General features: G+C 45.4%; 1 long non-coding RNA gene and 1 pseudogene across 3 annotated transcripts in view; both read left to right on the forward strand.

The window, feature by feature from the left end:
* LOC120889649 (uncharacterized) overlaps window positions 1-18201 on the forward strand; it is a 79535-nt gene extending 61334 nt beyond the window's left edge. For all 3 annotated transcript variants that reach the window (XR_013437789.1, XR_013437790.1, XR_013437791.1), the window contains one exon: window positions 15706-18201. This is a non-coding gene — a long non-coding RNA (uncharacterized LOC120889649). The remainder of the gene's footprint in view (window positions 1-15705) is intronic.
* A 441-nt stretch (window positions 18202-18642) lies between these two features.
* On the forward strand, window positions 18643-20317 carry LOC110597927 (translationally-controlled tumor protein-like; annotated as a pseudogene).
* The last annotated feature ends 3176 nt before the right edge of the window (window positions 20318-23493 follow it).

The following is a 23493-nucleotide window of genomic DNA, read 5'->3' on the forward strand; positions in this document are numbered from 1 at the left end:
GGCCCTGGAAGTCCTTCCAGCTCAGCACCTTCCCTGCAGAAGGGGAAGAGACCAAGATGTTGGCCCAGGTAACACAGTGAATGATGACAGAGCTGGTACTGGACCCTGGGCCTGGTGTCCAGCGGGGCTCTATGCAATGTGCCCTGTGGGTGAGAGTGTAGAAGGCCTGGCATCTCAAACAGCCCAGGAGGGCAAGCTCAGGCTTTGATGGCTGTCTGCCTGGAGGGGCAGAGAAGGGAGGCTCCTCCTCAGGTCCCTCCCAGAGGCCAACCCAATGCATGTTTCTTGAACCACCTGGCTGAGCCCTGCCCAGGAACAGGAGCAACACACCTGGGGTAGTTGACGGGGAGGATTTTAGTCTCTGTGGACTCAGAGATGGAAGCTTGCTCTGTCACCCATATTTGGGTCTCTGGTTTCCTCCTCTATGAAATGGGTCTAGAGACGCATGTTCACAGACTGGATAGAGGGACGGAGGGGAGCCTGTGCCCACGTGGGTGGATATGCTGCCTCCTCGCTGGGCCTAGGATCCATTCCATGGAGAACCTAGAACCCTGGCAGCTCCCATGGTCTTTACCCCTCCACCACTCCCCGGTGATACTGCAGGAGGAAAGAGGAACAGATCTCAAAGGCAACCTGAGCAGAGGGAGGGGCAGCACGAGCAGGGGTAGGGGAAGCCATGGTTTGGTTCTTTCCCCTCCTCCAGCCTTTGTTCCCACTGATCCCTGTCCGGCCTTTCTCACTGTCCTCTTCTTCCAAATCCTCCCCACCTTCCCATCCCTCATCCTGCCAACTCCAGATGTCCCCTGAGCAACCTCACCTGGGAGGGTGGAGCTGGGTGGAGCATTGAGCACCAGGCAGTGAGCTTCATTTAATTTTCCGGAGCTTCCTCTCTGTTCCTGTTTTTGTCTCTGTTTCTCTGTCTGTCTGTCTCTATGCAGTACTGGTGATTGAACTCAGGGCCTTGCATATGCTAGGTAAGTGTTCTACCACTGAGCTACCTCCCCCAGCCTCTTAAAAAAATTTTATTTTGACCAGATACTAGGGAGGCTGAGGCAGGAGGATCGCAAATTCAAGGTCAGCATGGGCAATTTAGCAAGACCATGTCTCAAAATTTAAAAAAAAAAGGTTGTAGAGTGTCCCTGGGTTCAATCAGTACCAGAAAAGCATAAATTATTTTGAGACAGAGCCTCACCAAGTTTCTGAGGCTGGCCTTGAACATCAATCCTTCCTGCCTTAGTCTCTCTCAGCCTCCCAAGTAGCTGGGCCACAAGGCCCAGCCAAAGTCCCCTCTCTTCCAATAACCAAGAACTCCTGAAGGCAGGGCTGTGTTCAGTACTCTGGGGGTAGCCCCTAGAAATTTGAGCTCAGAAAACCCTAGATTTGAACCCCCAACTCCACATCTATTGGTGTTACCCTGAGCCAGATAGAGTTCTCTCCATATCAGGTTACCCTGTCCTAACTTACATGGGCCAAGCCAGGCATGGTGGTACATACTTGTAATCCCAGAATCTTGGGAGGCTGAAGCAGGAGGATTGCAAGTTTGAGGCCAGCCTCAGCAATTTAGCAAGGCTCTAAGCAACTTAGCAAGACTGTGTCTCAAAATAAAAAATAAAAAGGGCTGGGGATGTGTCTCAGTGTTAAAGTGCCCCTGAGTTAAATCCCTTTTACTAATAACTAAAAACTAAATCTAACTCATACTGGCCTTTAAAGTCCCTTATGGGATTCCGTGAGTCACACAATCCTCATGGTGCCCTGGTCCTGTGCGTGCAAGTGGAACTGTGGATGAGCGTGTGCGTGCATATACCAGGCTCTGCACATGGGTGTCACTCAATAAATATTTAACGGCACACCTCAAATCTTTTTGGAACAAGCCACGAGTACATGATTAAACAATTTTGACTCTCAAAACACATATGGGCACCCTGCAAAGTCTCGTTTGTCTGGCGTCGCTAGGCAACAATATGATTCCCACAGTGAATTCTCCAGATGATTGGGGAATTCTGTCCAGAAGGAGGCATTACAGGTGTGTGTGTGTGTGTGTGTGTGTGTGTGTGTGTGTGTGTGTGTATGTGTGTGCCTTGAACCAACATGGGAGCTGGACAGGGCTCAACCGTCAGCAGAAGGATGATGTGAGGTGAAATGACAAGGCTGGCGAGGTCCCTGGTCATGAAGACCTTTGAATGCCAGGTCAAGGAGTTCTAGACTCGATCCTGAGGGCAATGGGGAGCCATGGAAGGGTTTTGAGCCGGGGAATGATGAGGTTGGGTTGGCTGTGGTAGGATCCCTCCCTGCTGCTGCATGAAGTGTGGATGGAAGGCAAAAGGACAGGGGTCAAGAAGCCTGTGCTTCAGAGGTTCAGGTGGAGAAGATGAAATACGAATGGAGGCAAGATTTGGAAGGTGAGCAGGACACAATCTGCAGGACATCACAGGAAGGATCCAGGATTAGTCGAGGACTGGATGGGGGCAGGGAAGGAATGAGGGGAAGCTGGGTGATTCCTGGCCAGGTGATCAGCTGGCTGGAAGTGCCCTTGCTGAGGATGGCGGAAGAGCAGGTCCAGAGAAGATGAAGAGTTTGGCTCTGGACACACCTGGGAGAAGCATTCAAAAGGAGATAGCTGGACTGGTTAGGGACTGGGCCAAGCAAGTCAGGACAGATTTGCTCTGATTAACATTCTCTGGATGACTTTATAGTGTCCCAAGGACCCTGAGGATAGCCCCTTAGGCCCTGACCACCTCTGGTCCTCAAGACAGAGAGGACATGAACTTGGGCCCCGGAGAAGGACAGGAAAAAGAAAGAAGGATCTGACCAGGGTGAAAGGAAGGGTCTGGGGCACCACACTCCAGGTTGGGGAGGATTGGCTACACAGAGGTCTGGGGATGGAGAGGGAGGAGGAAGAAGCCCCAGCTGGGCTACACTGGTAGTCCTTAGAGACCAGGAGACCCACAGCTGCTATAGTACAGATATAGCCAGTCTCCAGGTGCATGGTGGGAAGCGTGTCTGAGCTGTGGGGACTGGGCATTGGGTCATCAGTCCACACAAGGTGAAAGGTGGTAAGGGCAATCTTGTTCAACAAGTGCTTATTAAGCCTCTCCTCATGCCAGACACCGTTCTGGGATCCAGAGACAGTGATGAGGATTATGTTGTATGGAGACGGACAGTACACAAAGCAGTACCCAATGTGGTATCAAGGAGGGGAAAGGGAGGTGGAGAGACAGAGCAGGCTCAGAGTTGACTGTCTCATCAGGGAATGAGGAATGGCACCTGAAGAAAGAGCCCCATGGGCCTTAATGGCTGTGTGATTTTGATCCAGCATCTCCCCACCCTGCCTCAGTTTCTCCATAGGGAGTCTGGCTAGGCCTTTTCTGAGCACCTCTACAGGCCTGGATCTTAAGGGAACAGCACTGCCCTGCCCTGCCCTTGGCACCTCCCCAGAGCCCAGTAAAGCAGAAGGAGCACCGGACCTTCTTTTGGCACTGCACCAGATCCACCCCAGCAGGTGAAGGAGGTGACTCACCTGAGGGTGTCAGGATCCGGGAAACAGCTCCAGGTGGGAGCGGGAACCTAGAGACTTCCCGCCTTGCCTCACTCAAATATGCCCCAAAGTGTTGGCTGGGCAGGCCCTGGCCCTTCCTTAGAAGGCCCCCACTGAGAGTCCTTCTGCGCTCTGGGAGGCCAAAGAAGGGCCTTGTGCATATGAGGCAAGCACTCTGCCAACTGAGCTACATCCCCAGCCCCCAACGCAGATAATTTATTAAGAGGTGCCCAAGGACTTGCCGGTGCCTGATCCTTCTGGGCCTCTCCCTCCGAGGGGGTAAACAGGGAGGGATGAGGCTAGAAATCTTCACTATTCCTTGCAGCTCTAAATTGCTGTTCTGGGGAGTAAATTGCAGCAGACCCACAACCTCAAAGGTTTCCCTGGGGGCTCCAGGCAGGAGTGAGGCGAGATTCTGAAGTGAGGAGTTGGGGGAAGGGTTGCAAGGTTTAGTAAGGGAAAAGACGGGATGCTCTGTTAAATTTGAATTTCAGATAAGCTATGAATAATTTTCTAGAAGCATGTCCCAGTTATTACTTATGCAAAGGATTTATTCAGTTTATCTAAAATTCAGATTTCACTGGGTGTCTTATACTCTAGATGAGGAGGTGATCGGAGCTGAGGAAGGTCCTAGACTCTCAAATAGCATCTTGCCACCTACCTTGCTGCCTTCTGGATCCCTTAACCATGGACTTATCCTATGCTTTGTTGGAAGGTAGGGGAATGAGGGAAAGAGAACCTGGAGTTGGGGACAACAGAGCTGTGCAGACAAGCAGAGAGACCCCAAGGCCCCAGGACTGCTCTTCAGGGCACCTGAACTGCTCTTCAGGGCATCCAGCTAGCCTCATGGGCTCCTGCCCGCCCTCCAGCAGGGCACTGACTCACACCACTCCACACCCTCCCCAGCCCTGCCCTCCCCTCCCATACAAACTCCAGCCACAGCCTCCTCCAGGAGCCCTTCCTTGGCTCTTCATTAAAGTCCTGACTGCCTCCTCTGAGTTCCCAGCATGCCATCAGTCAACCAATCCTGTCACAGAGCCATACAGTTAACTGACCACCACCCCCTTCTATAACGGGCTCTGGACACTCACAGCAGTGCTCAGGACTGACCCACCCTGCCCTCATGGAGCGCATAGTCTAGTGGGGAGACAGACACACAAAGTGGGGAGGTAGCCATCCTTTCACAGGGACTGACTGGCCACGTGACAAGGTCTCACGCGGGTGGGGACGTGTTCTGTTTATTTGGGGCCCAGCACAGAGCAGGCTTCTGTGACTACTAGCTGAGTAAATGAAAGTTGAGATTGAACACAGCCAGAGGGCTTGCCAGAAAGCTGTCCCCAGGAGGGACAGGCACTGAAGAAGAAGGGCCTTCCTGATGGAGAGGGACAGTGCAGAAGAAGGCCTGGAGTGTGCTGTGAAAGACAGGGCAGAGGTATGGCTGGCACAGAGGAGGATTCTTGGGGATGAGGCTGAGAGGTCACCATGCAGAGGGCCTGAATTAAGCAGCTCTGGCTAGACACGGGGGGCTTGGCCTCCTGGCATACCATTGTTTGTGAGAACCTAGCTGCCCTGCAGATTCTGCATTTCCAGAGGCCAGGGTCTAGATCTTCCTCTCATCCCCACCAGCCCTGGGCTGAGAACTTGATGGGCCGAGGGAGAGCCGGTGGACAGGAAGTAACACTTAGCTGCACCCGAGATACCAGGAGGACCAGTCTCACCACATTGTTGTCACTTATGTCTGGATGTTGCTGAGGGCGATTTTATAGGTAATCACAGAAACTCTGCAATATTAGAAAAGGTGAGTGGTTTTCTACTCTATTTGGAAGTCCCTGTGGTTTGAGCATCTGTTTGTCCTGGCCCCTTCACCAGCCATGGTCTGGGACGGTGCAGGGACAGTGACAGGGCCATATCCACCTACCCTTCACTGAGTCCAGGTGAAGGTCCACTACAGACACCATCTCTAGTGCCCAAACGAAAGAAAAAACTGAGGCTCAGAGAATTTAGTTTGGGTGTTAAGAAGTGGCTAAGCAGGATTTTACCCAATTTGCCAATGTGGGAGTTTCTTCTGTGACACTGAGATACTCCTATTTTTTTTTAAAGTAATCTCTGAGATATTACTTATTTTCAACACTTAGAAACTCAACCCAGATTTATCTCGTTTTGTTCTTTGTTGCTTCTGTTGCAGATGTCGTTAGAACTGTTACTTGTCTATAAACCTCTACAGTGGCCTTTGTCCTAAAGCAGTAAACTGTGGAAGGAGGGAAGGAAACAGGAAGACAGGGATAAAGCCAGCTCCTTCTGGACTTCACTGGCACTGTCCCCGGCCTCCCCACCCTTCCTGCAGCCCAACGCCCTGCTCTGAATCATGTGGCTCCTCAGCACTTTGGGGACAGCTGGGACTGCACGCACACACACCATTCCTCTGAAGCCAGGCCCACCCCTCCCCCACTCATCACCTCCACCTGGTCCTGGAAGCGCTTCGCTACCTCCAGGTACTCAGAAGCCCAAAGCCTAGGCTACCACAAGGCAAGATCCTCCCTGGGCTGGTGGTGTGCCATGTCTCTCTTGCTAGACTGTACCTCAGGATGGGGATCTTCATCCTCTCATTTGTGTGCCAGCTACAGTACTGGGCACCAGGGTACAATTAGGGCATGAGCACATAATAGTATAACTGTAGCTGCTCTGAGTCATCCAAGGACATCACCACACTGGCCTGAGTGAGCCACCAGGGCTCCTCACAGCTCTTCAACTAAAGGGCTAATGTCTAGCACACCAAGGCTCCAGGAACTCAGCACACATTGGCCCACATCTTGGGCCTCCTGGACTCCCCTGGCTTCTCTAGGTGTATGCCTGGAGCAGGGCAGGTCCTAGCTGGGATGGACATAGGTCATTTTAATTACCTTTGGGTACAGACATGCATAAGACCTTGACAGCCACACTCTGAGTCTTCTTACCCATAACCTTCAGTGTGAAGTTTGTCACCTCTTCTTTATCTTCCATTGGTTCCAAGATCCAGCCAGTTCTTTCTCTTGTTTCTGGCTTCTGTGTCTAATAGCCACTAATAGACCTGTGGCTTTGGTGGCAGGTGCTACTTCCCTGAAACCTAAAGACTTCTCATCAGCTCTGTCCAAGAACCTTGACAGACACCGCAAGCCTGTTTAATTCTTGTCCTGGATACAGTCCAAGTTCATTCCCAGTTCTTAGCTCATGGGCAGAGTTGAGATCTTTGGCGTGCCTGGTTCCCAGCTCAGGTTCTCAGGTCTGTCCTCTGTGCAGGAAGCCTCACACATCAAGGATCCTCTAGGGCTTGTCCTTGAATGTTAACAATAGCAAAAACGGGCTGAGGTTGTGGCTCAGTGGTAGAGCACTTGCCTGGCATATGTGGGGCCCTGGGTTCGATCCTCAGCCCCACATATAAATCAGTAAACTAAAGGTATTGGGTCCAACTGCAACCAAAAAATGAATATTAAAAAAAAAACAATAGCAAAAACACAGCAACAAGAACAGATGCAAGGGGCTGGAATTATGGCTCAGTGGTAGAGCACATGCATGCATGTATGGGGCACTGGGTTCAATTCTCAGAACTTCCTATAAATAAATGAATAAAATAAAAGTCTACCAACATGTAAAGAATACTTAAAAAAAAAAAGAGCTGATGCAAATGTTTCTCAGAAGAAGGAAGGAAGAGTTTGTACTTCTGGACCATGGCTGGGCAGGGCTATGTATTAAAAGCATGAACTAAGATGATTCAACTTAGGAGGCTGAGATTGGAGGATGGCAAGTTCAAGGCCAGTCAGTATAACTTTGTGAGACCCTGTCTCAAAATAAAAAGGATTGAGGATGTAGCTCTGTGGTAGAAAACCCCTGAATTTAATTCCCAATACTGATAAAATAAATAAAAAATTAGATTATGTGTGGAACCAACTTATTTCAGTAGCTTTTATAAACTCAATAAATTGCAACTACCCAACTATCAGTAAAGGCATTTTGATTTTTTCCCCCACACTTTTTATTGGTACCTCATACTTGTATATAATGATGGCATTTGTTGTTATATACTCATACGTGAATATAATCTAATAATATAATTTGGCCACTTCACCCCTCCATTAAAGGCATTTTGAAGAGACCAGGGTTTGTTATGGTGGTCAATGGTATGCTGAAGTTGGTGATTCTTGATATTTACCGAGTTATCACTGACAACAGCAATGAGTGTTTTCCTTAACCAGGAAGTGATAGCTCTGGGAATACTCACAGCAGGTGTTATTTAAAGATTCCTTGGCCTCCACCTTAACTTTGCTACACTTAAGAGAGTCAAGAGGAGGAGGAGGTAGGTCCTATGGGGAATTTACGGTTTAATTATGGAAACCAGATTCAGAGACACAATGGAATTCCGAAACAAGATCTCCCCTGCTTGATCTGGGAGTAAAGAGCTTGGGGAAGGGGGAACCACAGGGTTTAGGGGTAAGAAAGCCAACATGAGTGAGGTTCAGGCCTTCATGGTCTTTCCCAACTGCTCCAGAAGAGTTTGGGGTTGGACTGCACCCCTGGGCACAAAAGAGCCCACTACTGTGCTGTCAGAGCCACTGCTGGAGATCTTTGAGGATTCACAGAGAACACCAGGAAATGGAGAGCCAGCCTCCAAAATGGTAAGCTAGGAAAACCACAGAGGAGAGGACTTGAGACCCTTCACTCATGTCATTTGCTTGAAGGTTTATGAACTCCCTAGGAGCTGGAAAAGATGCTGTGAGCAAGAGACACTTGCATGTGCCCAAATAGCTTCCTTTGCATTGTTTTTAATATATATATATATATTAGTTGTTGCTGGACCTTTATTTTATTTGTTTATTTATATGCAGTGCTGAGAATCGAACGCATTGCCTCACATGTGTACTCTACCACTGAGCCACAACCCCAGCCCTTCCTTTCTATTTTAATAGCACTCCTGAAGGGAGTTGTAAACCTTATTTTGAAGTATCATATCTGGGTGATTACTTGTCCTAAGTACCTTACACAAATTATCTCACTTAATCTTCCAATATTGCTATAAAATAGACATTATTATTATTATTACTATTATTATTATTACTATTACTTAATATAATATTATATTATTACTATTGCTATTTTATAGTCATGAAAACCAAGGGTTCCAGGTCTTAAGTAAATTAATCAGTGATAGAATCAGGATTTGAAGCCAGTGTTTTCTCTTGCAAACCATTCATCTTAACCACTACACTGCGCTGACCTGTCGGTATATTAAGGAAAGTCCCAAAGGTATCCGTGATGTTCTTACATACCAAATTTAGGAATCTTGCTGGGTAGAGAAGAAAATGATCCCCAATTAGTGGGCGGGAACATCTATGGATATTATACTGGATTAATATATTCTACTATTGACTTAGGACATACCCACTGGGTGACAGGTCCACATCTCTGGGCAGGTAGTGAAATGACTCATCTAAAATTCTTCCTGGTAGAAGTTTCAGGCCCAGAAACAGAACTGTTCTGGGGTCCCAGAGCTAAGGAAGACAGACCCTGACTCTCTTGGTCTGGTACTTTAAAGGCATTGGCATTTTTATAAGGGTGCACCCAAGTCAGGAATCTGTTGAAAAGACGCAGCTCAGGGACTTGAAAGGGAGGGTGGCAAGCAGGCAAGGAGAATGAGACCTTAGACACCCCCCTGTTCAGTGGGTCACATCCTGCTGTTTCCTTCCCCATCTCATTTCTGTTTGAACAGCCTTTTTACAGCCCTTGCAAGAATTTTTAAAGGATGCAGGCTTTAAATATATTTTTAAATAAACTTCAAAAATAAATAACTTTTTTTTTTAAAATAACAGGTTATGTTTACAGAAAAGTTGCAAAACAGAGGGTTTTTGCATATCCTCACCCAGCAGCCTCTATTGTTAATGTCTCATAGTCACCACAATGAATGGGCCAACACGAGTACATTATTATTAACTAACTGAAGTCCATATTTGATTTGGATTTTCCTAGTTGGTTTTTTAATTTTGAGGGGGGAGTTGGGGCAGGATGCTTAACCGTTAAACTACATCCCTAGCTCTTTTCAATTTTTTTATTTTAAGACAGGGTCTCACTAAGTTGCTGAGGCTGGCCTCAAACTTAGGATCCTCTCAGCCTCTCGAGTCGCTGGGATCCCAGGCATGGACCATCATGTCCAGTTTGGATGTCCTCAGCTTCTTCTTTGAATTTTTAATTTGTTTATTCTAATTTATTATACATGATAGCGGAATGCATTTCAATTCATAGTACACACAAAGAGCACAATTTTTCATACCTCTGGTTGTACACAAAGTAGAGTCACTCCATTTGTGTCTTCATACATGTACTTAGGGTAATGATGTCCATCTCCTTCCACCGTCTTCCTAGCCCCATGCGCCCCCTTCCCCTCCCTCCTCTTTGCCCTATCTAAAGTTCTTACATTCTTCCCATGCTCTCCCCGATTTCCTCAGTTTTTACCTCATGTCCTTTTCTGTCCCAGAATCCCATCCACGGTGCTGCTTTACATTTAATCATCACGTCTCCTGTTTTCTGGTCTGGGGCAGCTGCTTGGACCTTCCTTGGTTTTGATGACCTTGACAATTTTGAGGAGTATTGGTCAGGTCTTTTCTGAACTGCGGCTGAGTTTGGGTTTTCCTGATGCTTTCCTCATGACGGGAAGTTGGTTCTGGGTTCCCGGAGGGAGACAAGAGGTTAAATGCCTTCGTCAACACACTGCATCAAGGCTGCGTGCAATTGGCATGGCCCATCACTGTTAGAGCTTCATCACGTGGCTGAGGCAGTGATTGTCAGGTGTCCCCAGTCACTGAGACGGAGGGGGCAGTGCCCCTGGAAGTCTGCATGGTGATCACAATGGTCACCAGAGAGAACCCACAAGGAAGCGAATCTTGGAGGGTGGCCTTCAACTTCTGGCTTCCAGTGCCCCAACTTGGCTTCTGAGACTTTGGGCTCTTCTAGTCAGTAGAAACCAAGTCTGATTCACTTCATTGGCCCCAGTACCCAGCACAAGGCTACCTGCTGAATGCCTAATTGGACTTTTTTTTTTTTTTGCAAATATATATATTTTAAATTGAGGTGAAATTCATATAACAGAAAGCTAACCATTTTAAAGTATACAATTCAGTGGCATTTCCTGCACACACAGTGTTGCGTAACTACTACCTCTATCTAGTTCCAAAACATTTTCATCACCACAGCAGAAAACCCCACACCCATTGACAGTCATTCCCCTTGCCCTTTTTCTCTCAGCCCCTGGCGCCACCAATCTGCTTTCTGTCTCTGTGAATGATTTATTGTGAATATTGAATGTACATGGACCCATATAATATGTGACCTTTTGTGTCTGGCTTCTTTCACTTGACCTAATGCTTTTGAGGTTCATCTACACCATAGCATGTACCAGAACTTTATTCAACTTCATTCAACTAATGCTCCATTGTATGTACACCACATTTTGTTCACTCATTCAACTGTTAATGAACATTTAGGTTATTTCTACCTTTTGGCTCTTGTCAATAGATGCTGCTGTGAACATTCCTGTAAGAGTTATTTGTTTGGGTCTCTGATTTCAACTCTTCAGGTGTCTACTAATGCATGATTGGATTTTTAAAGAAGGTGATATTTTTCCCAGATTTATTTAACTTAATTTAATTTACTTATTTATTTGGTACCAGGGATTGAATCCAGGGGTGCTGAACCATAGAGCCACATCCCCAGCCCTTTATAAATTTCTGTATTTAGAAATAGGGTCATGCTAGGGGCTGGAGTTGTGGCTCATATGTAGTGCTTGCCTATCATGTGTGAGGCACTGGGTTTGATCCTCAGCACCACATAAAAATAAAATAAAGATATTGTGTTGACCTACAACTAAAAAATAAATATTAAAAAAAAGAAATAGGGTCATGCTAAGTTGCTTAGGGCCTCCCTAAGTTGCTGAGGCTGGTTTTGAACTTGCAATCTCCTGTCTCAGCCTATGGAGCCACTGGGATTACAGGCATGTGACACCACACCCAGCTCTTCCCAGATTTTTAGGAAGCTAATTAAACAGGGCTCTGATATCTGGGAAGGGGATTCTGTCTTGGGTTAGGTTCATGTTTAACATCAATATGTTGGCTAGAGACCTGGTGTAATGTATCAAGTTCATCCATGACAAGAAGCCAGGAAAGAGAGCTAAATATCACAACACAAATACACAAAGAGGGCAAAGGATCAAGTTTTGCATATGGTTTCTTCAAAAGATTCTTCAAGCACAGGATATGGGAGAACTGGTTTACTAGCAATAACACAAGAAAGGGCTCAGAGTTCAAGCCAAGCACAAGCTCTTCATAAGCCAAGGTGGTGGCTACCGTAAATGTAGGCTGCATTAACAGAGGCATAGCAACCAGAACAGAGAAGGGGACTGTCTTAATCTTGCTCCACACTCCACCAGACCCACTTGGAGCTCTGGAGCCTCCCTAACATGCTAGGAGATGCTCTGAATCAAGAGATGGTAACCAGGTTACAAAGGTGTGGAAACTAGATCCTGTGACAAGTAGGCAGAGGACCCAAGTGGAAGCAGGGTAGCTGGGACAGGGTCTTTGCTGCTCAGGCCCTGTAGGGCTGGCCCTGTAGAGGAAGATTTTTTTTCCCAGCAGGGAGTGATTATCCTTCCCTTTAGGGTTGGGTGTGTGGCATAAACAGAGGGAAAGACTCTGGAAGAGATCAGGTGGGCCTGTGTGACCCTGGAAGTCATGTGACTGACCTTTGGCTTTTCAATATAAGAAACAGATTTAAAAAAAATTTTTTTAGTTGTTGATTGACCTTTTTTTAAATTTTATTCATTTATTTATATTCAGTGCTGAGGATCAAATCCAGTACCTCACACATGTGAGTCAATCGCTCTACCACTGAGCCACAGCCCCAGGCCTCTAAGAAACAAATTTTAACTGGAGGGGGAGGAAAGAGAGGCAGAGAGAACCAATGCTCCGTGCTGGTTTTGTCTCCTCCTCCTTCCCCTCCCTCCCGCTTCCTCCTCTTCCTCTCCTCCTCCTCTCTCCTCTTCCTCTATTCCAGTACCAGCATAATTCTAAGCTTGGAAGAGAAAGCCAAATCTCCACAAAGGTTAAGAATTTGTGTAGAATGATAAATTGAAATCATTGGGGTTAGAATTTAACTGGCTGGCTTGTAAAAACTCAGGAAAATTCTTGTATCATTACGATGGGGAAAAAAATAGCAGGACACAAAATTATACATACATTATACCTAGGTTAATATGCATAGACACCCCGCTTAACATCACTTACCTGGGTAAAGCATTTTGTTTTCCCTTTTTTCATATTTTTTTCAAATGCTGTATAACAAAGGGGCATTATTTCTAGAGTCAGACAAAAACAAAGCACTTTGCTTAATACTTAAGGAATAGTGCGGTGCTGTGGCACATGCCTGTAATCTCAGGGACTAGGGAGGCTGAGGCAGGAGGAGGACAAGCTTGAGGCCAACCTCAGCAACTTAGTGAGATTCTGTCTCAGTGATAAAGTCCCTTTGGGTTCAAGCCCCCGAACCAAAACAACCAATCAAACAAAAAAAACCCAAACAAACAAACAAACCTAAAACAACCCCCCTCCACACACAACCAAAATACCCAAACCAAATAAACTTTGAGGTCTGATTGAGCTGACATAGCTCTGGGCTACCAGGCAAGGCCACCAGGGCACTGTTCCTGGCAGGCACTTGGGAAATTTGAGTAAACACAGAATATCTTGCTTAAAGAGCCATACAAATAAGTGACTGTGGAGCAGGAAGCAGAGCCCTGGCTCTCAGGTAGAAAAGACCTAAAGGGTGGGGAGCTACCAGATGGGGCAGCCAACAGAGTTGGGCAATCACCAGGACAGAGCGGGTGCTCCTCTCCCAGTGGCATGGTGGCCGTCTTTGGCCATCAGCCTGTGTGGCCCCAGCCCTGACAGGGAACACAGGTGCCCTGAAAGAGATCCTGAGGAGCCAGGGACAAGGTGTGCTGCCTGGAATCGTGCAGAGGAGCCTCCGTGTACCCACTCAGGGATGTAACTATGGGCAGCTGGGCTAGGAGCTAAGAATGACCTGGGTGTGTGAGTGGCCCCAGGTAGGCTTTCTCCCCCTGGAGATGGGGGACACTGTCCCTGAGGAGTCAGGGTGTGGTTCTCTCCAAACTAACTCAAGAAGTATTTTCTATTTTGTTCTGGGGGAAATGCTGTCTAGGATGGGGACACAGAGGATAATGGCCAGTCCCTGTCCTTGAATGAAGGTAGAGACCCAGACCTGGAAGCTTGATGCTGAGGCAGAGACACAGGAGCCAGAGGAAGGGCCCCACCTCTGGGGACACATACTCAGGGACATGATTGCAGAGCTGGTTCTTCCTTCCCTGCCAGTTCCAGGAAGGCCTCTAATAACCTGTGGGGTCCACGCTGGTGGCCACAGAGCAGCCAGGGACATACTGAGCCTCCACAGCCCAGGCCCAAACACAGTGAGTCATGGCAGCACAGGGTTGGTTGCTGAGCATCAGGATAGCCATGGCTGCCTCATGCGTCCTGTTGGGTAACTTGGGAAGCGGCGGACCGTTTGTGGGCATTGAGTAACCACTGGACTTCCTGAAACTTTGAGTTTCTTTGTGAACTACTCCCCACCTTCCTCTTTCAAGGTCAGGGTGGGGACTGGGGAGCATCCACAGTTGGGTGACTTCTATTCATTCAAGAGTTGCTTGCTTACCAATTTCTCTGCTTCTGTCTGCCCTGCCCTGGACGTTGGGAACCCAGAGAGACACAGGTTTTGCCTCCTAGATTGCCACCATCTATTTCCACAGCTGAAACAGAAATCAGCCTGGACTGCCCCTTCACCCCCCTCGAGTGCCCCCTCCTGTTCTCCTGTAGTGCCTGGGGCTTCTCCTCTTGTATTTTATTTATCATAAAGGATCCAAAGGCCCGTCTTTTTCTCTTGTTCCCTGCTATATCCCTGGCACCTGGTGCAGTGCCTGGTATTTAGATGCTTATTCAACATTAGTTGAATGCGTAAGTCCCTTTGATTCCATGTCCTTCATGTTCCTGGAATCCATACTCTCCACCACCTTTGCTCAGATCTTGTATTCTGCTTTTAACTATGGAGCAGTCTCAGGACCAAGCAGTCTGTTTCATCTCCACCACTCAATTTATTTTCTACATTTCAGCCACAGTGAACATTCTAAAGGGCTCATCTGCCCTACCCAGAAGCCTTCCTTGGTTCCTCAGGCCTCACAACAAGGAGCTTTTCAGGGTAGAAAAATGACAACCCAATCTGGATACTCTGTGAAAATGCTCAGGAAGGTGTGCAGAAATGCAAAAACTCGCAGCAATGCTATATAAACAGAGATAAGAGAAAGGCACAGGGCAAAGTACAAGGGAGACATTGCACTAATTGGATGATGGATGGGAAAGAACTGGGAAACATTCATGGATAGTACACCACCTCCTCCTCCCCCAAAATAGAACAGCAGGGTCATACTGTCATTAACTGACCAGGTGCCATCCCACCCCCTTTACTACAAGCTCCTTAAGGACAAGGATCATATCTACTTTATCTTGTTATTTTTGACACCTAGCACCAGACTTGTCACAAAATAAGCACACGATAAATATTTCTTAAATGAATAAATCAGAAAATTAAATGAATTAGTAAATGAAGAATCTGTGGTTTCAAAGAAGATAAAACAGACTAGTCCGTACTGCCTACCGCTCTCTCAGGGATTCAGGAGCAGCACTGATCAGATGGGCTTTTGGCCAAACACTAATGACATAGGAATGTTTTCCCAGGCCAGCGGGAGTGATGGAGGGCATGGTTTCTGAGACCAGATACTGTAGGTAGAGTCCAGACTTCAGTTAAGGTTGTGTGAGCTTGGCAAGTTGTATAACCTCTCTGTACCTTACCCTTGTCATCTGTAAAGGATAATGAATAGAGGGTTTTTATGAGAACTAGATTTTCATATGTGTAAATTTTGAATATATACATTTAGTGTGTGTGTGGTATGTGTATATATATATATATATGTGTGTATACATATTCATAAATATTAATAGATAAACTTACAAATCTATAGTCCTATTTAAAGGCTAGCTCTTCTTGATGACAATGATAAAGATAACGCTGGCATATTTTTTTCCCTGCAGATGCTGGGATCGAACCCAGGACCTTGGGCATGCTGGACAGTGCTCCACCACCGAGCTACTCCCCCAGCCCTGATGATAATTCCCCTATGCAATCCTCATCAGCTTCTCTTTTTCTGTGTCTACATTATCTAACAGTGGAATTGAGACATCTGCCGTTATTAAGCAACACAGCATAAAGTTGAGAGGATCCGGATGTAAGGCCTGGCCCGGCTTTATTTTGGCCTGATCAAGGGAAAGTGAACAAAACAACCAAAATGGATCCTGGAAAAAGAGCCGACAGCACAAGGAGGAAGAAAATTGTTCTGAAGGTTCAGATGAAAAGCCTATTTTTTTTTCGGACGTGACTTTTCTATAACAGAATAAAACTCTCCAAGTCATCTGATTGGCATTCTCAAGAACAAACAGACCAGGAAGCTTTGATGTGGTGATTATTTGCTGGGCACTTCCCAAGTGGGCAAGAGATATGAATAGGCTGTTCATAGAAATGGAAATGCAAATGGCTCTCCAACATGTAAGAGGATGCGAGGTCTCACCCAGAAGAGAAATGCAAACCACAGCTACAGTGAGGCATGATTTTTCACCTATCAGATTGGCAAAAATCCTAGAGTTTAATATCAAGGGTTCAGAGACCATCAGGATTTTTACCTTGAGGCGCTCACCCCTCCCTCACTTTTGGCGATGGCATTCACAGAGATTTCCTCTCTGGAGCTCCCAGGGTGGCCCTGACAGGCTTAAGCCTGCTAAATTTCTCATCATGGTGTGTGTAGGGGGATGATCAGTAGGTATTATGGGGTGACCTTGGAGCAAACCACTTAAGCACTTGGAGCTTTATTTTCCTCATCTGAAAAGCAGACAGTAATAGAGACTCGGGAAAAGCAGCCAGGGCAGCAATAAGTGGCGCCTTTTATTGACTTTGGTAATTGGATACATACGAGTTTAAATACATGTGCTTGACTAATCTGAAGATTTAGATGATTACAAACTTGATTTCCACTTTCTAAATCATTCTAGAAGATAATAAACAGGAAAAACCTAGAATGTGTAGCAAAGAACAAAAAAGCAAAGCAATAAGGAAGCAAGAAATTTAAAAAATAGAAAAGTAAAATGAGGGGCTGGGGATGTGGCTCAAGTGGTAGCGTGCTCGCCTGGCATGCGTGCGGCCCCGGGTTCGATCCTCAGCACCACATACAAACAAAGAGGTTGTGCCCGCCGAAAACTATAAATAAATAAATATTAAAAAAAAAAAAAGAAAAAAAAAAAAAGAAAAGTAAAATGAGACTACATCAGTTCTGAAATAGATATAAATAAATTAAGCTATGTTACTGAAAGCAAAGATTCTCATTCTCATGTTTAAAAACAAAATCTAACTACATGATATGTTGCTTAGGAGAAATAACACACTGGGGAGTCTGAGGCAGGAGGCCTGCAAGTTCTGCGATACACTGGGTCACTTGGCAAGACCCTGTCTCAAAATAGAAAGAAAGACAGACAGACTTAATATAAAATATCCAAATATATTTTAAAAATATACATGTTAAACAGAGACAAAATATAGGAAAGATATCTTGGAGTAGAAAAAACCCTTCTAACTATGGCTTAAAATTTAGAAGCCATTAAAAAAATGGAAAAGCTGAACCTCAGAAAATAAAAACTTCTGCATTATAAACAGTGTGTGTGGGGGGGAACCTGTAAGGTGTGATGGCGCCTGCCTATAATTTCAGCAACTTGTGACGATGAGACATGAGGATCACAATTTTGTAGACACCCTGGCCTATTTAGCAAGACCCTGTCTCAAAAATTTAAATAAATAAATAAATAGAGAGAGAGAGAAAGAGAGAGAGAGAGAGAGAGAGAGAGAGACGGAAGAAGAAGGAGGAGGAGGAGGAAGGGAGGGAGGGAGGAAGGGAAGGAAAGGAAAGAAGAAGGGAAGGAAGGGGAAAGGAGAGAGAAAAAAACAAGTAAAGCTAAAGACAAATAATAAACTGGGAAAAATCATTTTCAATTCAGGTGGAAGACATAAGGTTAGATAATCTTTCTAAAATATAAAAAGCCAATAGGCATCAAGAAAACCCACACCCTAATAGAAAATGACCATAGGATATAATAGAATAGGAAATGCAATTGGATCTTAAATTATTATTATTATGAAAAGGTGCACTTATAACAAGAGTGCAAATTACAATTACACTGAGACATGATTTCTCACCTATCAGATTGGCCAAAATCCAATAATTCCATATCACAGCGTTGGCGAGGCTATGGGGGGACAGGCACTCTCATGTGCTGCCAAAAGGAGGATAAACTGGAACTAGTCATCAAATCTACAAATGCGCGGATCTTTTGATCTACTAATAGTATTTCTGTGCAGTTTTCCTACATGTATTTGTACCTGAGCTGAAAGTATGTACAAAGTTATTCATTGCAGCAATTTCTGTACTAGCAAAAAATTGGCAACAACACAAATGTCCATCAATAAAGGATTGCTCAAATACATAATGGTACATCTATACAATGGGATCTGATGCAGTCCCTAAAAAGAAAATGGAAACTTCAGGTTCAGTGTTCAGAGATAAAATGCAAGATTATAAGCAACACTTTATGAAAAAAAGAGAGAAATAGAAACATTGTATTTGCACAAATAAATTCAGGGTACACAAGAAACTAATAAAATCACTTTCTAGCTGGATTTTTTTGGAGCACGCCTGTAATCCCAACAACCTGGGAACTGAGGCAGGAGGACTGCAAATTCCAGGGCAGCCTGGATAACTTGGTAAGACCCTGTCTCAATATAAAATTTACAAAGGGCTGGGGATGTAACTCAGGGCTAGAGCACCTGCCTAGCATGCAGAAGCCTTGGGTTCAATTCCCAGTACCACACACACAAAAATAATAATTAAAAGCAAAACAAAACATTTTCCAGGCTGGGTGAAAGGAAGAATGGAAACTGGGCAGATGAATGGTGGGAGATGGAGGGAGATGTTGGTCTGCATATCTTTTTTTTTTTCTTCTGTTTTTAAAATTTCAGATCATTATAATACATTACTCATTTAAACTTTTAGTGAAAAAGTTAAGTGACATAGGACATTTACATAAAGAGGCACAAACAGAGTTAAGTTAGGTAAAAACAAATGAAATAAAGTGGGTATGATAATACTGATGTAAGAAGTAATAAAAATTGTGTCTGAATTCATTAAATGAAACAAAAGAAGGCACTAAACGTATGTAATCTATAGAAAAGAACTTTTATATATTGAATATTAGACTATCAGGATAGATGAAATAGAAAAAAAAGAAGTTGATATAGATAAAAAATTAGCAGGAGGGGCTGGGGTTGTAGCTCAGTGGTAGTGCCTAGCATGGGTGAGGCCCTGGTTTCGGTTCTATTCTCAGCATATAAATAAATAAAGTAAAGGTCCATTGACAATTAAAAAAATATTTTAAAAAATCACTATCATGAGATGGGTTATACAGGATAAAAGGAAAGGTGGATTTACATTATCTTAAAATATTTTATATATATATATATATATATATATATATATATATATGAATTAGACTAACAGAATAACAAAAGGCAATTTTTTTATTTTTGTTTTTGTTTTGTGTGTGTGTGCGTGGGTGTGTGGTGCTGGGGATTGAACCCAGGGCCTATGCATGCAAGGCCAGCACTCTACCAACTGAGCTATATCCCCAGTCCCATAAGAGGTAGATCTTGTAAAAAGAAAACACACATCTTTTAAAATATCCATGGAACACAAAAAAGTAAGTTAAAGAAATAAAATACAGGGGATTGGAGTTGTGGCGCAGGGGTAGAGCGCTCCCCTAGCATGTGGAGGCCCTGGGTGCAATCCTCAGCACCACATATAAATAAAGATATTGTGTACAACTACAACTAAAAAATAAATGAACATTAAAAAAAAGAAATAAAATACACACAAACAACAGATTTTACTCCTTTTTTACAGTCCTCCTTCCCCCACGTGCCTACATGTTATAACTAGATAGTCATAACACATTTAAACAATACAAAGGCCTCCCCTCCCCTGCTTTAGCTATGCTCCCCACTTTGGCTAAACTGGTGCTGCACCCTCAGTTTCCTCCCGCTGTCCTCCCAGTCCTCTACCAGGACCAGGACCCTGTCAGAGCTCTGAGACATTCTCAGACATTTACAAGATCTGCAAGATCAGGGACGGTTGTGCCTGGAGATCAGTAGGACAGAGGGTCACATTGATGACTCGCTCATTGGTGGAAACGCCTTTGCAAGGGCCAAGGTGCAGCAAGCACAATGATCACTGGGGTTGATAGTCAGGAACCATCACTTGCAGAAAACCAGCTTCACCAAAGAAGCCTACAGGAAGTACATTAAAGATGGCAGGAAATTGGGGCTGGGGGTGTAGCTCAGTTAAATAAAAATCTATGGAATCAATCAAATTTAAACAGACACCCAAAAGAATAAAGGCTTTTGTGATAGTTCTTTATTTGGGAAATCATAAATCGCTCACTGGACTACTGTGAGGACAGCGTGACCCCATATATGATTTTCTTTGAGGATGGCCTAGGAATGGGAAAATGTCAAAAAAACAATCTTTGGATCTTTCACCTGTTTTCATAATTGCCTGCATTTTCATCCACACATCACTAGGTCACCAGGTCACCAGGACTTAAGACAAATGGGACTAATATAATCTTGAGCTCTTTATTTATTTTAATTGTGATTTATTTGAGGTAGAGGAATTGCTTTTGAGGGAAAAAAATGTCCTGTAGACTTTCTAAAAATTAAATTCATTTAAACTGAAAAAGTAAAATAAAAAGATCTCCCAAACCTAAGTATTTCCCTAAAAAGAAGTTTGGGATGGGTCAAAGGGTGATTAAAATTTCAATTACCCACTAGTTATAAAATAATAATAAATAAACCTTTCTATATTCAAATAAATGTGATGCAGCCAAAGCTGAATTCAGAGGGAAATTATAACCTTAAAAGCTTATATTATTTTAAAAGATTATGTAGATAAATAAAATAGGCATTTGCTTCAATAAACTTGTAGAAAACGAACAGAAAAGCTACCTCAAGGTAACTAAGAGGAAGCAAATAATAAAGATAAAAGCAGAAATTAATTACCTGGTAAATCAGAGAACTGAGAAACAAATTTAGGTGTGTTTTAAACAAGACATAACAACATTTCCTCAGTATGGCATATAAAACCCTTCATGACTTGGTTCCTCAGAACCTGTTAACTTTTTATCCCCCTGGCAATGCCCCTGCACACCTGGCTCCTGCCCTTTTGGGCCCCTTGCTATCAGTACTCAGGGTCTCAGCTCATTCAGAAAAAAATTTGAGATAGGGCTGGCAACACTGCTTCTCAGCACTCTCGTTCCTTACTTTCCACTGCCTCCGACTAGCACAGAACGCCTGCCTGCAAAGCCCAGCTCAGTGTCCCCTGCCTTCCAGGCCAGCTTTGTGGATCCATAGGACTCCAACAGAAGTCAGCAGCAATGAGCACTGCAGACAGAGGAGCAACCCAACATCTGTGGCAGAGTGGATTTTTTTTTTTTTTGTAGTTGTAGATGGACAACATGCCTTTATTTTATTTGTTTATTTAGGCAGTGCTAAGGATCAAACCTAGTGCCTCACACACAAGCACTCTGCTGCTGAGCTACAGCCCCAGCCCCTATGGCAGAGTACATGAATGTGTTAATGGGTAAAGTAAAAATTCAACTGTAGGGGTGGAGGAAATTCAACTGGCTGGTGGAGGAAATTCAACTGGCTGGTGGAGGTGGCATTGGACTGGCCCCTGAAGGAGAAATAGGGTTTCAGCCCACAATGGATCAAGGGAAAGAGCATCGCAGGAAAAAGGAAAAGGATGAGCAAACACAGAGCTGTGTGTGTAAGGACAGAGCTGCCAGGTGCAATGGCACACGCCTGTAATTCCAGTGGCTTGGGAGACTGAGACAGGAGGATTGCGAGTTCAAAGCCTGCCTCAGCAATAGCGAGGTGCTAAGCAACTCACTGAGCCCCTGTCTCTAAATAAATACAGAAATAGGGCTGGGGATGTGGCTCAGTGGTTGAGTGTCCCTGAGTTCAATCCCCAGTACCAAATAAATAAATAAAGAAGAAGGGCAGAGTCATCTGGTGGGATGTCACATGTGACTGTGGTATGGGAGACTGATGAGTATGGAAAGATCAGGCAGGTCACAAAGAAACTTGAATGACACATCAAGGGATTTATTTGTTATCCCTTGTGGGGTGATGGGGAGTGATCAGAAGCAAGATTGTGAGGTTGGGACTTTCTGATGGTCATCCCTGGGGGTGAGGTGTAACAGTGTAAGGCCGAGGCTCTGGAGTTGCTGGGGACAGGTGGGTGTGCAGCACGGCTCTGGAGGCCCGGGGCAGGGTGTAAGGGCCCCAGCCCTCGGTCTGGTTCTCTTCAGTGACCCATTTCCTGGCTCCTGCATGCCCCTCTGCCCCCCACCCCACACGTACACAGCTAGGGAGGGGCTGGGAGGCAGCTCCTGGCAGCTCCCCTGGTCTCCATGGATAGAGCTACACAGCTCCATCCATCTGTTTGGCCCAGCCCCTGTGGGGCCTCTGTGGTTAGGTCTTTGTGTTTACACAGTGGCCCTCTTTGTCCTGAGCAGCCTCCCTCCTACCCTCCCACCTCCCTCTTGCCCTTCTTTCTCTCCCTCTCTTCCCTCTCTCTTCTGTGTTACAAGAAGCACCAGCTTTGCAGAGAAAAAGGCCAGGGCTCTGACCTTGGCTTTCCCCACTGAGTCTCTGCATAACCCTAAGCATCTTGCTCCTCCGAGCCCCTCCCTGGTTAAGTCCATGAAAAGGAGCCATTGTAAGGAACAAACTTGTGGTGCAAACTGGTCCAGTACCCAGGGCTAAGACCCAAACAATAAGTGATGTTCACGAGAACCCCTACCCAACCTTCACTCTGTTCCCTGGACTTTTCTTACTTTTCCACCTCATCCTTACCTTGTCTGGCCAAGAGGCTACCATTCTCCCATTTGACAGATGAGGAAACCAAGGCCTAAGGATAAGGCTGGCTTCACAGGCATACGGCCTATAGAATTACATGGGGTCCAAGCTTGGAAGGGCCTTGAATTTTGTTTAATATTCTGCTGTCACAATTTTGCAATTCTCAATAATTTTTGAAAAAGAGTATCCACATTTTCATTTTGTCCTATGTCCCATAAATTATATAGCTGGTTCTGCTTGTAGGGGAAGTAGAGTGGAGGTTTTCCTAGGCTTGGAGCAGGCTTTCTATTTCTCAGAGCTGCCTCCTTGGGGGCCTGCATTCTGGCCTGATTGAGAGCCAGAGCCACAAGGCTGCAGTCAGCATCCGAGCCCTGGCCCCTGCCTGGAAATCTGAGGAGCTCAGTTCCTGGCCTGCAGGCTGCTGTAGCAGTCCAGGGAGCAAGGAAGGCCAGGCTGCTGGAGCCAGCCTAGCCCTGTGTAACTGGAGCCACCAGTGTGGGTCCCAATAGCTTGGTCTAGCCATTTCTATGGGAACTCAGCAGGGCCTTCCTTCCCACTGGGTGCCATTCCAGGGCCAGGAGACTCACTGCAGGCTCACTGCATGACTTTGGACTTTTACTTCACCCTCCTTAGCCTCAGTTTCCCTAAAATTAACATAAGAATGATAACACCCATCTCATGGGCCAAGGAGGGGGCTGCCTTAACCATGACTAGCACAAAGAATGTGATCACAAAATGGAGTCCTTCCTCCTTCACTCACATCAGATACTCATGGAGGCTGACAATGTGACAGGGACAGTGCGGGGTAC

Source organism: Ictidomys tridecemlineatus, chromosome 4 (assembly GCF_052094955.1).
Source record: "Ictidomys tridecemlineatus isolate mIctTri1 chromosome 4, mIctTri1.hap1, whole genome shotgun sequence".
NCBI classification, from domain to species: Eukaryota; Metazoa; Chordata; class Mammalia; order Rodentia; family Sciuridae; genus Ictidomys; species Ictidomys tridecemlineatus.